This window comes from Myotis yumanensis, unplaced genomic scaffold (genome assembly GCF_028538775.1).
Source record: "Myotis yumanensis isolate MYYU_CA2020_CCGP unplaced genomic scaffold, mMyoYum1.0.hap1 SCAF_1, whole genome shotgun sequence".
In the NCBI taxonomy this organism is placed as follows: domain Eukaryota; kingdom Metazoa; phylum Chordata; class Mammalia; order Chiroptera; family Vespertilionidae; genus Myotis; species Myotis yumanensis.
Genome location: NW_027223752.1, coordinates 210633870 through 210649744, shown reverse-complemented (window position 1 = coordinate 210649744; position 15875 = coordinate 210633870). Strand labels below are relative to the sequence as shown.

The 15875-nt window shown below is 40.2% G+C and overlaps 1 protein-coding gene across 2 annotated transcripts in view; it reads right to left on the bottom strand.

Moving 5' to 3' along the window:
* Window positions 1-15875, bottom strand: part of CORIN (corin, serine peptidase) — a 207763-nt gene that overhangs the window by 99471 nt on the left and 92417 nt on the right. The gene's annotated exons all lie outside the window — the stretch shown is intronic.

Sequence of the window (15875 nt, the reverse complement as noted above, 5' to 3'; positions counted from 1 at the left end):
AAATAGCAGAAATGTGCTCCCAATAACAGAAATAAATAAAAGGTCAGTACATTCATGTCTGCATCTGTATTTGACTTGCAGAAAAAGAGACTTCATGAAATGAAAATATTTCAAGCCCTTTTATTTTTATCCCTACTATTCTATACTGGGCACAACTGAACATTGCATGTTTTCTCCAGTTAGAAGACTGTGAGCAGGCAGGCTTACTTTCAATACAAAGTCTATGCCTAAATTAAGCTATACATTTCTGACATCTTGTCCAAAGAGACCGAAAGCAAAACCTCAAACTTCTTACCAGGTCAGTACCAGCAGTGCTAAGCTAGAGAGCCACTTTCTGGTCCTGCGTTGAGATTTATTCAAACTGCTCACCATGAAAAGAAAAATAGCAATATTCCCATGAAGAAGAAAAGAGAAGCCAATTGGGGCATGTACAGGTAACCATTGCTTATCTAACCACAAATTACATGGTTAATGAATGGTATTTGAGATATATATATAAAATCATGTCCTATTTACATATAGAAATGTTCCTGTATGTGTAGTTTTTGTATAAATAAACCCTTAACCTTCTATTATGGGCTTAATGTTATAACTCTATCCTTTAATCTATCCTAATTAAGTGCTTGTAAAGAATAATTTTTAAATAAGTAGCCTTGTACGCAGAACCACCATTTTGTGCTGATTTTGAATGCTATTAAGTTGAATGTGCCCAGGACTCCTCCTTCCTCCTTTTAAAATGTGTAGGCTGTTTTATAACAGCGACGTCCTAGGCCTGTGAACTCAAACAGGCCCAGATTCAAACAGGTTCAAATCACAGCCCTGCCCAGTCCTACCTCTATAATCTAGAGCAAGTTACTTAACCTACCAATTTTCTCACCTACAGAATGGGAAGTATCTCAGTCAGTTTGGGCTGCTGCAACAATATCATGGACTGAGTGGCTTAAACGACACACATTTATTTATTTATTTTAAATATATTTTATTGATTTCAGAGAGGAGAGCACAGGGATAGAGAAATAGAACCATCAATGATGAGAATCATTAATCAGCTGCCTCCTGCACGCCCCCTACTGTGGATGGAGCCCATAACCCGGGCATACACCGACCAGGCATCAAACCGTGACCTCTTGGATCATAGGTTGAAGCTCAACCACTGAGCACCAGCAGCCAGACACAACAAACATTTATTGTTCCTTGTTCTGGAGACTGAAAGTGTGAGATCAGGGTGCCAGCATAGTCAGGTTCTTGGTGAGGGCCTCTTCCTGGTTCTGTCCTCACATGGCCTTCCTTGGCACATGCCACAGAGAGAGAACAACCTCTCTCTAGTCTCTTTTCTATAAGGACACCAATCCCATCACGAGAATCTCACCTAAACCTAGTTACCTTGCAAGGACTCCACCTCCTAGTAGCATTCTATGGGGAGTCAGGTTTTCAAAAGATGAATTCTAGAGGGACACAAACATGCAGCCATAACAGGAAAAATAACCATAGTCCTCACAGTGCTACCAGGAGAGGAAATAAGACAGCATCTCTTAAACTCTTAGCATGGCACTTAGTATGTAAGAAATGTTCAGCATGTGCTATATATCATCATTATTATTAGCATAGCAATATTATAATTGAACACTATTATTAAACACTATTACTTTTTTCTTTTTAAATCCTCTAACTGCTTTAACCATATTCACCAGAGAGAAGCTTAATTTAAAATTAAATGATCTTCCCTTCAGCACAACCCAAATAGGAATAATTCAAAGAAAATTACATCTAGTAGGATTTATCCCAGGAACAAAAGGCTACTTCAACATTCAGTAGGTAATACATGTAATCTAAAGGTTAACAAACCAAAGGTAAATCACAGGATCAAGACAGTGGATGCAGAAAAAGCATTTGATACAATTCAACATCTTTCATAATAAAAATTCTCAGGAATCTAGAAGAAAGGTTAATTTAAGGGCTTACCTAAGTAGGTCAGCCCTACCAAGGTCACTCTGCCTTTTTCAATGTCAACTGTGGCATACAATATTATCTAACCACTAGAGGCGTGGTGCATGAAATTCGTGCACAGGTGGGCCGGGGGCAGGGGGGGGGGTCCCTCAGCCTGGCCTGCACCCTCTCCAATCTGGGACCCCTCAGGGGATGTTCCTCTCACAATCCGGGACCGCTGGCTCCTAACGGCTCACCTGCCTACCTGCCTGCCTGCTCGCCCTTAACCACTCTGCTTGCCTGCCTGATGCCCCTAACTACTCCCCTGCCTGCCTGATTGCCCCTAACAGCCTCTGCTTGCCTGCCTGATCACACCTAACAGCCTCTGTCTGCCTGCCTGCCTGATCACGCCTAACCTCTCTGCCTACCTGCCTGATCGCCCCTAATCCCTCTGCCTGCCTGATCACCCCTAGTTACTCTGCCTGCCTGATGCCCCTAACTGTTCCCATGCCTGCCTGATCGCCCCTAACTGCCTCTGCCTGATAGCTTCCAACTGCCCCACCCCCACCAGCCTGGTCGCCCCTAACTGCTCCCCTGCCTGCCTGCCTGATCACCCCTAACCTCTCTGCCTACGTGCCTGATCGCCCCTAATCCCTCTGCCTGCCTGATCACCCCTAGTTACTCTGCCTGCCTGGCCGCCCCTAACTGCTCCCCTGCCTGCCTGCCTGATCACCCCTAACCTCTCTATCTGCCTGCCTGATTGCCCCTAATCCCTCTGCCGGCCTGCCTGATTGCCCCTAACCATTCTGCCTGTCTTCCTGATGCCCCTAACTGCTCCCCTGCCTGCCTGATTGCCCCTAACTGCCTCTGCCTGCCTGCCTGATCACCCCTAACCACCTCTGCCTGCCTGCCTGATGCCCCTAACTGCTCTTTCCTTGCTGGCCTGATTGCCCCTAACTGCTCTCCCCTGCCAGCCTGATCGCCCCTAACCACCTCTGCCTCAGCCCCCACCACCAAAATTCATGCACTGGGGGAGGAGGGTCCCTCAGCCTGGCCTGCCCCCTCTAACAGTCTGGGAGCCCTTAGGGGATGCCCTCAGCCCTTGCAACCACTGTGGCTTTGTCCAGAAGGATGTCTGGAAGACGTCTGGTCTAATTAGCATATTACCCTTTTATTATATAGGTGGGAGTGACTATCCCATCATATTCACAGTTCATACCTGCATTCAAAGGTAAGGAGATCATACAGGGTGAGGACATCAGGGTGTGGGATCTTAGGGACATTTTAGAATTCTGTTTTCCTAACTAGAAGTGAACAATAGGAAACCAATATTCTAAAAACAGTACATTTTACAATAGCTCTGAAGGTATCAAACAAAACATGTACAAGATCTATGTAATGGTAATTATAAAATGCTGATGCAAGAACCAAGGTAGACATAATAAATGGGGAGCTAAACCAAGTTCATGGTTTAAAAGATTCCATATATTTTAAGATAACAAATTGGCATATCCCTAAATGGACCTATACCACAAAACCAATCAAAATCTCTGCAGGATTTTTTGATTAGCTGATTCTACAATTTATATAAAAAGTTAAACTACTAGAACTAAAAAATAAACTTTGAGCAAGAACACTGTTGAAAATCTCAACTACCAGACGTTAAGACTTAATATAAAGCTATAATAATTAAGTCAAAGTGGTTTGGGTTCAGGCATAGACAGTCAATGGAACAAAATAAAGAACCCAGAAACAGACCCACATGAATATGCTTGATTAATTTTGACAAAGGCACAAAAGCAATGTAATGGGGAAATAATAGTCTTTTCAACAACTGGTCCTAGAAAAATTGGAAATCCATGCAAAAAGAAAAAAATACCACTTAACCTATACCTCCAACTTTATGCCAAAAGTAACTCACCATGATCATAATAAAATAAAAACTATGAAAGTCTTGGGAGAGCCGTGGCCAGTTTTGCTCAGTGATTAGAGTGTTGGCCTGTAGAGTGAAGGGTCCCAGGTTCGATTACAGTCAAGGGCATGTGCCTTGGTTGTGGGCTCGATCCCTGGGGGTGCCTGTGAAAGGAAACCAATCAATGTGTCTTTCTCTCCCTTCCTTCACTCTCTTTAAAAAACAATGGAAAAAATATCCGCAGGTGAGAATAACAACAACAAAAAAGTCTTGGATGGAACTAAAGGAGAAAGACTTTCTGCAAATCAGTAAGGCACAGAGTTTTTATGATACAAAAGCATGTTCCATACAGGACAAAATTAATCATTTGGACTTCATCAGAATTAAAAACATTCACAGACTGGGAGAAAATCTTTCCAAATTACATAACAAAGAACTTACATTCAGAATATATAAAGAACTCTCAAAACTCAGCAACAGGAAATCAAACAACCCAAGAAAAAAATGAGCAAATGAACAGACACTTTACTAAAGAAGATATGCAATCACAAATAAGCATGTTAAAAGATGCTCATCATTAGTCACTGGAGAAATGCAAAACCACAATAAGATACCACTAACATCCATTAGAATGACTAACACAAACAACAAAAATCAATCTAACAATACTTAATGCAGATGAGATTATGGAGCAACTGGAACTCATATACCTCGTTGATAGGAAAGTAAAATAATACAACCATTCTAAAAAACAATTTGGCAGTTTTATTTTTTTCTAACATATATTTTTATTGATTTCAGAGAGGAAGGGAGAGGGAGAGAGAGAAACATCAATGATGAGACAGAATCATTGATTGGCTGCTTCCTGCATGCCCCCCATTGGGGAGCAAGCCCACACCCGGGGCATGTGCCCTTGACTGGAATCAAGCCCGGGACCTTTCAGTCCGCAGGCCGATGCTCTATCCACTGAGCCAAACCAGCGAGGGCGTTTTTGGCAGTTTTAAATAAAATAATATTCTTACCAATCTAATTATTTAGCATAGATAAATTTGCTTACAAAAACAGTAAGTGCATACTTAGCAACTACATGCCTGGTGCACGACATTCATGCGCTGTGAGGAGAGGTGCAGGGGAGACAGGGGTCCCTCAGCCTGGCTTGCACTCTCTGGCAGTCTGGGACCCCTTGGAGGATGTCCGCCTGCCGGCTTAGGCCCACTCCTCAAGGGGTCCTTAGCACTGCCTCAGAGGTAGGAGAGGCTCCCGCCACTACCACTGCATCAGTCGTGAGCCCGGCTTCTGGCTGAGCAGAGCTCCCCCTGTGGGAGCGCACTGACCATCAGGGAGCAGCTCCTGCATTGAGCGTCTGCCCCCTGGTGGTCAGTGTGCATCATAGCGACTGGTCGTTTGGCCGTTTGGTCAATTTGCATATTAGGACTTTATTATATAGGATAATTTTCATAATTGCCCCAAACTGAAAACAAAAAAATGTCCTTCAACAAGTGAATGAATAAATAAATTGTGGTATATGTAGGCAATGGAATACTACTAAACAGTAAAAAGATGAAAACCATTGACACATATAAAAGTATTTTGCTAAATGAAAGAAGGTAGCCTCAGAAGGTACCGTATCATATGATTCTATGTATATGACATTGTGGAAAGGCCTGGCTGTTCTAGGTTTGGAGAGCAGGTCAGTGGTTTCCAGGGGTTGGGTGGGTATGTGGGTTTGACTACAAAGGACAACATCAGGACTGTTCTATATCCTAATTATGTTGGTGGTTACACAAATCTGTGTTAAAATTCATAGAACTGTATACAAGAAAACAGTGAATTTTATTGTATAACTTAAGAAGTAAAAATTAAACAAATAAAAATAATATTATCATCATTGGAACACATATTAACACACCAATATAAACTGAAAAATAAAAGCATCCTATTTCTGACAGAGAGTAACTTTAGTTTGGCCAATTATTTGGACATTGAAAACTGACTTTTACCAATCAGGTAAATTCCATAGAAACGGAATAAATTAAACTCACAGCTCAAAGTTTTGATACATATATTTAAAGCACATCATAATATGAAAAGCTTCTTATCAAAACAGTTATATTCACAGAGGTTAATTGAAATCAATATTTGTTTCCCCAATTCTATCTGCATATATAAGATTAACCAAAGTGCCTCTAAGTAAAAGGATAATACATAGACATTTGACAAATCCTGAAAAAGGCTCAGAAATTGAGACAATGAAGACTAATGACTGAAAAACAAATTCATGTCCAAGTAAGGTACTTTCCAACTCTGTGCTTTCAAAAATAAAAGGCGAATCTAACCAAGTTGCCATCTAATCATTAAAAATACTTTTTAATGACAGATTATTACTATGTGACTTTTGACAATAAACTGGAAAGTTGTTCAAAATAATTGAATGTCAATATTATAATAAAACTCTTTCTATTCCCATGAACTAAATTATGTCAATAAGTTTTCAAAGCACCACAACCTAGAAGACAAAAATCAGAATAGAATTAATGACAAACCCTATTATGTTCTACACATATGTTCTACACAACCAATTTTTTTTAAATCTGACATAATATAGCAAGATGAATTTCCAAAAATGTCACACTTAAGTTTAGTAATTATTTATAAACACTTATAATAGATTTAATATATTTAAATCACAATTTTTATGATAAATCAATAAAAATTATTGACACTCAAAGTCTCATGAGTGAGGAGAAAATTTTAAGTAATAATTTTCATTTTAATACATGGTTTTGTTCTAAAGACGTATGATAGGGTGATAAAAATAATTATGAGCATTGAAAAGAGATTACACCAAAATTCAATTCTGTGGGAGAAGGGGAATAGAAATCAGAGGTCAGAGAGAAAGAGGCACTAGGTAAAATTTGCTGAATGTTAAAAGAAGAGATTGTAATATTTTAATGGTTGATGAGTAGCAAGTCACTGTGGAATTTAAATTCCATTGGACAGACTTAAAAGAGTAATATAAACTTTCATTTTAAAATGTCAATTATTATAATATCTTTTAAATTTTATTCTTTTTCACTTTACATTCATCATTTAAAATGTTTAGATATTAATTTAAAGCTGTGCAAGAGGGATATAATTTTGCAAAATCCTTTTAGAGTTACACAGGCAAACATATTTAGAAGACCACAGCTCTAAAATACTGTTACACTGCCTCCTCAATAAGAATTTAGTTCATTTTGTTTAAATGTGTGCAGGATTTAAGACACAAAATAAACATATGGATTGAGCAGATGAACATGAAGACTGAAATTACTTCCCAATTGCTGAGCTTAATAAAATTGAAATGGTGAAGGTCACAATGCTGTTTGGCATAATGAAGTTGCAATTTCCGAAGCAATTCACAGATTTTGATGCCATGACTCTAAGTCACATGTTAGTTTCATTGGGCGGCCCAGAGCTCAAACTCTAAGACGCAGGAATTACTAAGCGATTGCCACATGACTGCAGCTCACTTTCAAGGAAAACTGGTTGAGCTTAAGGAATTATGTTCTCCAAAAAGACATAAGTAGTACCCTATCTTGGGAATTTTTGGAGACAAATATGAAGCTTAGCACTAAGCTAATATTTCCATTATATAGGGGGAGGGGGAGGGGGAAACCAGCAATTTTTTTCAACTGATTCTGTAAACATGTATCGGCTATGATTAAATTGGCCACCATGTGAGATATAAAGCTGGATTTAGAATGAAAATAGATGTCTTAAATTTTCAGAGTGTGAATGATCAGCCTTCCTGTTGGAGTGATCAATCGGATTTTTGACCAAAATAGGCTTAGAGCTATGTGCTTATGATTATATATATTGAAAAACATCAGACTTTTGCTTTGTAGCTAAAAATTCCTGAATTTAATCATATAATCTATAAGACCACAATTGTGCATTTCTAATTGCAAGGCACATTTCTAAACAAAATGTAGATGCCATTGGTCTCCGACCCCTGAACAAAATAATACTCTGTAAGAAGTTTAGGAGTCAACCTATGGTCTTTGGCTTCTGTGCTATCAGCCTCTCTAAGCCATGCAGCTGACTTGTAAGGGGAGTGAGAAGAATGAATGCAGGTGTGGAAAGAAAACCTCCTATTTCTGGTTTAGGAACCACTGTGCGACCTCAAGCAAAGCAACATTTGGCAGAGAACCGAAACCCAATCTCAAATGATCTATAAATAAGACTTCTGAGCCCAAAGAGAACAGGTAGTATTTAGGCGCCACAAGAAATCTATTTTGCTTGGCACTGCTTGTTTTTGCTGGATAAGTGGCACAGTTAAATCAAAACAAGACTGCGGTTCTCACAGAAAAACAGTGGAAATCCACAAGATGAGATTTCTCATGGCTCACAGAATGAAAGAAGTTGCTAGGGACTTTAAATGATTTTTTTAAAACTTCACAGCAAAATGAAACTCAAGTGCCAGCCAAGTTGATCATGAAGTTTATTAAGAATTCTTCCATGTACTTAGCTGTGTCACTAACCAAATAACAATAGTAATGGTAGCTGTTACTGGTATAGCTTCTCTTCCTTCTCTTCGGCCACTCTCCCTCACATGCCTATGCTACAACCATACTGACAGGTGCTTCAGAGAACTGAGAGTGGATATAATTTTCCCACTGGGGGCAGAGTATGGCAGGCAGATGGAGCACAACTCCTGGAGGAAGTATTTACATTGATTCCTGTGTGAATGATGCTCTCCCATAGTTGTGAGATGCAACAGCACTAGGGAGGGCCCTGAAGGTTGTAAAGATGGTGGCTTTTATATTGACTGCGATGGGTAACCTATAGAAAACTTGGAGGGGGAAGATTTAAGAGATCAATAGGATTTGAGTAGCAAAAAACACGAACATTTTGCTGCTGTGTGGAGAATAGCCTGCAAGGGCATAGGGAGGCTTCAAAGAACTTAATAAAGGCTGGAGGGACAATCCACACAGGAGTCCAGGTGACCTGCTTGGACCAGGTAGTGGTTGTGGAGGTGGTGAGCACTGGTTGGGTTATGTGTATATTTGACAATGGACTCAATAGAACTTGCTGACAGATCAGATATGTGTAGTCCCATTTGTTTATTCTTCCTTTTGTTTCCCTTGCCAGAGAAGATATATCAGAAAAAATATTACTACATGAAATTTCCGAGATTTCACTGCCAACATTTTTCTAGAATTTTCATGGTTTCCAGTCTTACATTTTCCCTTTTCCAGTTCCTGGTAAACTGCCTGGTACATAGAATATGCTTCTAAATGTCTTCTGAATAGGACAATTTACATTTGCAGAGTGCATTAGGGCTGCCAAAATTCTTTCAAATACATTATCTCATTTAGCCCATAACACAATTCTACCATCCAGGCATTATTATTTCTATTCTATGGTTGAGGAAAGAGAGGTTAAAAGGGTTTAAGAAACTTGCTCAAGACCACACAGTTATTAAGTAAAACAGTCAGGACTTGAATACAAGTCTTCAGATCTAAGTTTGGTGCCCTTAAAAGAAGCATCCACATATGGAAGAAAAAAATGTTTTTGTAATTTAATTTTTTTAATAATTTAAAATTATAAATATAGGAAAATTTGAAGTTCTAGGAAAAGCTCATTTTAGTCAATGATTTATTGTAACGAAAAGGGCATGGCTAGTTTTTAGTAACTCCATGATGCTATATCTATAATCATCTATCTCCGGCAAAACAATGACACTAAGTATCTCAAAGAAATAGTATTACATATTTTCTCCCAAATGAGCCACACTTAAGTAGGAGAAATTCAGAATATGTGTTTTACCAACATCCTGAAACTACGATTTTGCTGTTAATGCACTGAAGTGGTTGCTATCAGCAACCAGAGCTAGCAAAGCAAATAAGATATCAGGAAAGGAAAAGGAAAATGAAGGAATAAGTAGCCAAAGTTGCTTCATGACAGGGGGGATCTCTTTAGAGCCAGAAAAATGCCATTTAAAAACTACTTTCCATATAGGATTTCAGACAAGGTAGAGTAAAAGATTAGTCAGAAAGTTCAGAATGATTGATGGGCCTTGACCTTTTGCCCTCTGTGTTCTCACAACTCAACTCTGGAAACACACACTAATGTTTATTTTAAAAGCTCTGAAGAACAGTTCCCACAGCATTATCACTTTAGCACATTATTTACTTCACAAGACTCAGCATCAACATGAGATGGAAAGGATGAGACAACTGTGTATCATTCTGTATGAGAACAAAATATCTTCGGAGTTATGACTGATGTAAAGGATGCTTGGAGAAGATGGATTGAATTAACAGAGCTGTGCATTGAAAAAAGCAGCTGTTACTAGTTGTGGGTTTGGGCTCAATTCAGTCTGAAAAGACATTTTGAAAGTTCTTGTGAGAAGGGGGCTGTAACTGAGGGTAGAGTTCTAGAATTAATAATCCAATCAGGATGGTCCTTCCCAGGATGGTGGACTTGTGGGCAGATGATATAGCCCAAGGAGCTGGATTTAAAAATAACCTTGGAATGACCTCCCTGAACCTCTCAGTTTTCTAATATATAAAATGAAGATGAATGATCAGGGATTTACTCGGGAAGCCAAGTGAGCTTACAGCTGTGAAAGCACTTTGGAAAGGAGAATGGGGTCCATAATGTAAAGGGGGCTTACTATTTTCTTGGGGCAAATGATTTCACAAGTGGGAAGGAGAAGACTGACATGGGAGTCAACTTTTAGTCATCACTCATTTCATAGGCTAAGTAGCAACCTGACCCCCAGTACAAGTTCACAGTGTTGAATGCCTACCCCAGACCACCTTCTCTATTCCTCTTTGTCCAATGGGACCCTTCCTCTTTTCAAAAATTCAGAATTCCTTATGTAATTGACTCCACTCGACTGCATTGACATTTAACCTGTGTCGCTTTATAGTTTCTGTGGGACATCGGAGTTACAGTTCTGTTTACATTGTTTCTCACCTATGGGTGTGCCAGATTAGGTTTAACACTCTTACAGGAAGGAAGCATGGTCATTAGTAGTAGTAGTAGTAGTACTAGTAGTAGTAGTACTTTGCAAAACATAGAGTGCTGTGCCAGACCAAGGTTCCTCAAAAGCAGCACTATTGATATTTGGGGCCACATAACTTTTTGCAGTGGGGGCTGAACGGTGCATTGGTGGTTGTAAAGCACCATAGTAGGTTTCTACTCACTACATGCCCGTGGCAACACCTTCTGTCCCCAGAGTTGTGACAATGAAAATGTCTATAGACATTGCCAAATGTTCCCAGGTGGAGGCTACAAAATCATCCCTTGTTGAGAACTACCACACTGGACAGGTATAAATTAATTTTATGAATATTGTAATTACTTTTATTTCTTCAGATTTCCTGGTTTAATGCTCTGGACAGAGTAGGTACTCAATTAATACTCACTGAATAAATAAACAAAATGAGAAAAGGACTTCATGGGTTATAGTTATAAGTGGCCCTACAGCATAAACCTTTATATGATTATGACTATATTCTATGATAAGTACTTTTTTAGTTAGCATAGAGTATATTCTTAGTACATAAACATATTTTAATAACTATGTGTGTGTACTAGAAATTATAATTTTATATACACACAAAGATCATAACTAGCAATAGCTTTATCCCTAACACACATATTATGAACATATATATGATGGCTAGCATCCTGGTAGAATTAAGTCTGCATGGAAAAATATTATAACCAATAATTCTAAAAAGACTGACGAGTAGAGAATCTCAGATGAATGTACTTAGGAAATTTCTATTTTCTTTAAACACAAGTTTTCAAATATAAATGGATCATCAATCTTTTCCAAGATCAGAAGATTTGTAATATCTTCTGATATCTGGAGAACCTATATTAAGTGGCATTTCAGCTTGAGCTACTAAAGACTACGAATGTTATTTTGATTTTCAAGAACTAGTACTTTTTGACCATCAGTTCATTTTCACATTTACTCTGTGAATTCTTAAGTCCTCTATCAACGTGCTACATTGTCCAAATGACCACTGATAAGGTGTTCTTACCAAAAGAGGGGCAAAAGTAGATGGATGACAAGAGATTTGAGAGACTTCCCTTTCAGATACAAACACTCACCCACCCCTCTGATGGCTTGTTGCTATCTACCGTCTTTTGGAGGGAATCCTAATTTAGGAGCAGACCTCTACTAAAGACTGTGCTAAAAAGAAATAAAACAAGCTTCTACTTTTGGCTACGATGTAGTAACTTGTGACAGGTCAATGCCCTCACCGTAAAACCAGAAGAGCCAGATAAAACACAAGAAACATCTATGTAAAGGCATCTGGCAGCTGGTGAGACTGGTAGGAGGTGAGTGGCTGAGACCTCAGAGAGAAGATAACCGAGGTTCTGCAGTGCTCTTTGTCTTACGGGACTTGCCGATTCTTGTCATAGTGCTAGAAACTGAGAATCTGGACTCTGGGCCACTGCAAACAGGTAAAGAAGTCAGTAGAGCTTTGGCGATCCCACAGGGGTAGAGAGACAAAAAATAGCATTTTAGTGCTGCCAAAAAATATTAGCATTTTAGTGAGGGGTCAAATAAGCAGTGAGAAAGGAGACACAGACAAGTGGGCCATGGGAAGGATTCCCCCTGAAGGCATTTAGGGGTTTCCCCTCAAGGCATTTGCCACAAAGAACAAGAAGCTAAATAAATAAATAAGTGGGAAAAAATCAATAGAAAAATATCCTCAGGTGAGGATTAACACCACCAACAACAACAAAAGTCCATCCCAGCTCTAAAAATCTATGAAATATATTATCCTATGATTAAAGAGAAAACCTATGAATAGGTTATGGGTAATAGTGAGAATAATACAAAATAAATTGACTATAATTTATCAAAAAAGAAGAAGCTAAAGAGCTCAGCAGAAAACCTCAGCAAAGTGCAGTAAAAATTCCAGCAATGCTGTTGTCCTCAGAAGAAAAACATGAGCATTTGGGACTGCCCATGGAGGAGCGGAGTGCAGTAGATGTCTCAGTTTTTCAGTGGGTCCCACTGGAGAAGCGCTCCCTCAGAATGGAAACGATCCAGAGGTACATGGAGTCGTATTAACATGCCTTATAAACACAGCAAAATCAGCTCAGTCTCGGGCTGGATTAGGAGATCTGTTCACATTCTATGTGCTTACCATTCAGGAGAGAATTTGTCTCCCCCACTGTCAGACAACAGCCTCTAGCCCAGCGGTTCTCAATCTGTGGGTCGCGACCCCTTTGGCAGTTGAACGACCCTTTCACAGGGGTCACCTAAGACCATCCTTCATATCAGATATTTACATTACAATTCATAACAGTAGAAAAATGACAGTTATGAAGCAGCAACAAAAATAATTTTATGGTTGGGTCACAACATGAGGAACTGTATTTAAAGGGCCAGAAGATTGAGAACCACTGCTCTAGCCCCTTCTTCAAGCTCTGCCTCAGCTGCAGAGAGCTGCCTCACCCAAGGCACACCCTTCCCAGGAAGCACCACATCCAGTGACTGAGTGAGGGAGGTATACAGTTATGCCCAGCTTAACAACAGGAGATGTTCTGAGAAATGCGTCGTTAGGCAACTTCATCCTTGTATGAACATCATAGAGTGCACTTATACAAACCTAGACAGTACAGCCTGCTGCACACCTCGGCTACATGGAATAGCCTATTGCTTCTAGGTTACAAATCTGTATAGCCTGTGCTTGCACAAACAACATGAGATTAAATCAAGCACAAGAGAAAAGTGATGCAATCAAAAGACACAGTAAACACGAGATGTCTGAGGCTGCTGCTGGAGTAACTCGGCACACTGGTTTACAGCAAACATCCTATATAATAAAAGGCTAATATGCAAATTGTCCCCTCAACCAGGAGTTTGACCAGGGGGTGGGGCTGGCCTGCCAACCACCCGGCCCTCCCCTCAGCCTGCCCTGCCCCTGTTCAGCCCGCCCCCCTCCCAGATCGAGGGTGGGCCGGCCAGCCAATCTCCCACATCCCCTCCCCCAGCTGGCCTGGCCCGATCGGCCCCAAATGGGGCAGGCCGACTGGACCCCACCCATGCATGAATTCATGCACCAGGCCTCTTGTCTATATATATAAAAGCCCAGCGACCAGAATGGCGGAATGACCAGAACAACCAGAATGACTGGTGGCTATAACAAGCACTGTAGCAGCCAACTAGACTGATCCTGGCCCTGATTGGCCCCCAACACCCCGATCAGGTGCGGGGCCAGCCAGCCCACTGCCCGCGGCCCCTCACCCCAGACGGCCCGGCCTGATGGGCCCCCATCTGGGTGGGCTGGCCGGACCCGACCCATGCATGAATTTGTGCACCGGGCCTCTAGTTTTTTTATAAGTAGAAACTGTACACTCTAAAATAATAATAAAAAGTATAGTATAGCAAATACATAAAGCAGTTACACAGTCATTTATTATCATAATTGTATGTGCTATTCTTTTATACAACAGGAAGCGCAGTATGTTTGCTTACAGCAGCATCACCACAAACATGTGAGTAATGCACCGTAATGATGTTATGATGGTTATAGGTGATAGGAATTTTTTAGCTGCATTAAGTCTTATGGGATCATTGTTGTATATGAGGTCCGTCATTGACCAAAGCGTCATTATGCAGTACAACACTGTAAAGACCCAGCTATCTTAGCCCAACATGGAACTCTCAGGCCATATGTGCCCCACAGCTCCCCCTGGATTTAGCTGAGGCTTTTATGGACCTGGATCTTATTTTAACATTCCCCTCTGCCCAATCCTGCTTTCTCTATCTCCTTTACCTAAAATACCCTGTACAACACACTCCCTCTCAGTGGCTGCTTCTGGAAACCTCAACTTGTGACAGTCCCAGGAGTGGTCCAAGAAAGGAGGTGACATGATGGGGTTCTTGAGCTGGACCACATGCTGGGATAGTAGAGAAGTTAACATCATTGATGGTTAAGTGGAGATAGACATTCCCTGGCATACGGAGGTGGTCCAATTTTTAAAACCCTCAACAGAGGTGAATCGGAATAGTATGCCTATGGAAAGGAATGCACTGAATGGGGTAACTTACCAAGAGTTTGAGACGTACAGAGGAATAGTAACTATAAGGACAATGGATTGGATAGCTTATTGCTGAGAATCAATGTCCTAGAAAAAGGTAACTCAAAGTTACAAGCAACTGTAACTTAAGTGTGAAAGCCAAAGAGTCTCCCTAGTAACTTAGAAAGAGACTCCTATATACTGAAGCAGGAGAGTCTAGAAAGCTGAGGATGCTCGAGCTGGTTTGGCTTAGTGGATAGAGCATCGACCTGTGGACTAAAGGGTCCCAGGTTCTATTCCCATCAAGGGCACATGCCCGGGTTACGGGCTCGATCCCCAGTGAGGAGCATGCAGGAGGCAGGTAATCAATGATTCTCTCTCATCACTGATGTTTCTATCTCTCTCACCTTCTCCTTTCCTCTCTGAAATCAATAAAAATATATTTTTTAAAAAATAGAAATCTGAGGACCAAAAGTGATCAATAATGTAGACCCATTAAAAGTAAGACCTTCTATTCCACCATAGGCACTAAGAAGAGGGAGAAGAGGAAAGCCACAGAGTAGGAACTCTTCACAATACATATACCCCACAGACTGCATATCCAGAATGCATAAAGAAGTATATGTCAAGGACAAAGGCAGACTACTCAATTTAAAAATGGGGAAAATATTTGGACAGACACTTTGCTAAAAGAGATACTCAAATAAAAAATTTGTGAAAATTCAATTAAATTCATCAGGAAATGCAACTTAAAACCACAAAGAGATACCACAATACTATTATCAGAATTGCCAAAATGATAACGACAGGCGATACTAAGTATTAGGGAAGATTTCGAGCCACTGCCATTTTCACACATAGCTTGTAGTATAAATTGCTACAACCACTTTAAAAACTCTTTTGCTGAACAAATACATAGCGAATCAAAGATATGAACAAGAATAGTCATAGATCACTATTCATAGTAGCCAGGAACAACTCAAATGTCCATCAA